At 38.9% G+C, this 2500-nt stretch overlaps 1 pseudogene; it reads right to left on the reverse strand.

The window, feature by feature from the left end:
• LOC146870538 (28S ribosomal RNA) overlaps positions 1-2500 on the reverse strand; it is a 7622-nt pseudogene that overhangs the window by 2592 nt on the left and 2530 nt on the right.

A 2500-nucleotide genomic window follows, 5' to 3' on the forward strand; every position in this document is an offset into this window, starting at 1 on the left:
GTCGAGTTTTTGAGCCCAGTCAACAAGAACTTCATTAATTTTGTTGTTGCTTGAATGGCCAGTGTGTGGATCGAAGTTCAGTCCGAGGTATCTCTCACTTTCTCCTGGGTGGATATTTTCAATGTTTTGTTTTTCAAATTGCTATGGTTTACAGTTGTTTACCAGGATCTTATCTTTATGGCGACTTATATAAAATCCATGTGTTTTTTTCACATTAAGTTTTAATCCTGTTGTTTTACTGAATTTTTCAATGATTTTCAGATTTGTACTCATTCCTTCCCAGGTGTTGCTGAGTACTGCGATGTCATCGGCAAAGGCCAGAGCGGTGATTTGCTTGATGAGATTATTGGAGCCAAATGTGAAGCCCTTGCCTTCTTTCTGAAGATCACAGATCAGAGGATCCATGGCAATATTAAACAGCAGTGGGGATAAAGAGTCACCTTGCTTAACTCCTGACTTCATTGTTATTTCTGGAGTTGCTTCATTGTTTTTTCCCTTGAAAAATGTTGTTGAGTCAGTGTATAAGTCTTTTATTATGTCTCTGATGCATGGTGGAACCCTGTGTCTTTCAAGACTCTGTAGAATATGACCATGGCTGACAGAGTCAAAAGCTTTTGAGATATCTATGAACACCACTGCCAACGAGCTTCTGTCCTTTCGTGCCCCTTTTATAATGTTTTGCAGAAGAGTCAGATTTTCGAGACAACCTCGCACCTTCATGAAGCCTTTTTGTCTCGTATTTATTTCAACGAAAAATGTGAGTCTTTTAGTTAATATTTTCGTGAACAACTTCATGAATGCCGTACCGATGGTAATTGGACGCCAATTACTTATCTTTTTGAGTTCGCTAACCGGTACATTCTTGGGTATTAGTATTGACCGGTTCTTCTTAATACTGTCTGGTACTCTTCTCATCAATAGCCAAGACGATAAGATTCTGGGTAGTAGTCTTGGTTGCCTGCTATGCACTTTATTTAAGTCATTCAGACCAATTTTATCAGGCCCCACTGCTTTCTTTAAATCTGATTCATCAAAGGCTTTAGTTACTTCGAGCAGTGTAATTTCTTTACATAGACTTCCAATTTCCCATTCATCTGGTATCCGGTCAATTGGGATGAATTTGGGATTTTTCTTGTTTTCTTTTTCAATTATGCCTTTACAGTATTGGAAGATTTCATCAGCACTGATTTGACAGGTGGCATCTTCTGCCCCATCAGTGATTATCCTGGCAATTTTCTTTTTGTCTTTTTAGAACATTGTCTGGTATTCTTTGTAACTGCCCTTTGCTTTTGCATAGTTTTTCTTGTGTGTCTGATTGAGCCTTCCATTTTTCGTATTTTTCTTTGGTATCTTGTTTTGTACAGGGGCAGTCTGTTGCTCATCTTGAGCAGAGTTCATAGGTTCATTATCGGGTTCGCTCGTTGGTTCGGTACGATTTGATGGTACAAGACATATATCATTGGTGTTTTCTGATATATAAGTCACTATCTCATCCATCAGATCCATAGCAGCACCATGATGCTGGATGTTTTTTATGTACTTCTCGATTTCTGTGATTCTATCATTCAGTTCATCAAAGTTTTTTATTTTTGGCGCTCGTTTCCGATTGATAAAGTCTCTGCGCCTTTCTGTTGTTACTTCTACTGCAATCTCTGGTTCATCGCAGGAGTCATTCTCAGAGATATTGGATGCTTGCAGTACATCCTTTGTCAATGTTTTGCTCTTATCTCTTCTATCTCTTCTTTTTTCTGCAATTTGTTTACTATTTTTATTGTCAAAATGCGGGACCATCAGTGCATTAATGTTTCTTTTGTTCTCGTACACTTTTTCCAATTCTGCTAATAGCAGTATTTCCTCCTGTGACCATAGTTTTGATGGTTTGCTGCTTGCTAGAGCTGCCAGTCTAGCCTCATTTTGCGCTCTTGGATGCGCGTGCCGAGCATGTTGTGAAACTCCAATCTTTGTTCCAAATCTGAGGTCACAGTAGCTGCACAGGAATGACAACTCTCCTTTTTGAGGTCTTCCTTTACATTTTGCATAGTGGCATGCAATATTGTGGTATTCGGCTTCTTTGTCACATTTTGAACAATACGTTTTGAGATAGAAGCCTTTATGCTTGTTGGAGACATGTTTTCTCAATTCTTTGAAAGTTCCCAATATGTCTCCACACAAGTCACATTTATACTTTTCGTTTGGGTATTTCCAATATGTGACTTTTTTGGATTAGTCACTTTTCTTTGTTACCAGTTCTTTGCTGATTTCGTACATCCGGTAGGTTTTCAAAATTGGCTGTATCAATGTTATTCTTGGCTGAGGAGGCCACAAATTCAATGGTTTCGCTGAGGTCTACTGTTGTGTCTTCTTCTGCTTCGGAGGGTGAACTAAGGTCTATAACGTGACCTGGATTGTTGTTGTTTGTTGCATTGTTTGAAGCTAGTGCTGGTTTGTCAAATTCGGTGAGGAGGTTAATGATTTCTTGAAAAGACAGCACCTCCTTACG

The sequence above is a fragment of the Triturus cristatus genome, chromosome 1_1 (genome assembly GCF_964204655.1).
Source record: "Triturus cristatus chromosome 1_1, aTriCri1.1, whole genome shotgun sequence".
Classification (NCBI taxonomy): Eukaryota; Metazoa; Chordata; class Amphibia; order Caudata; family Salamandridae; genus Triturus; species Triturus cristatus.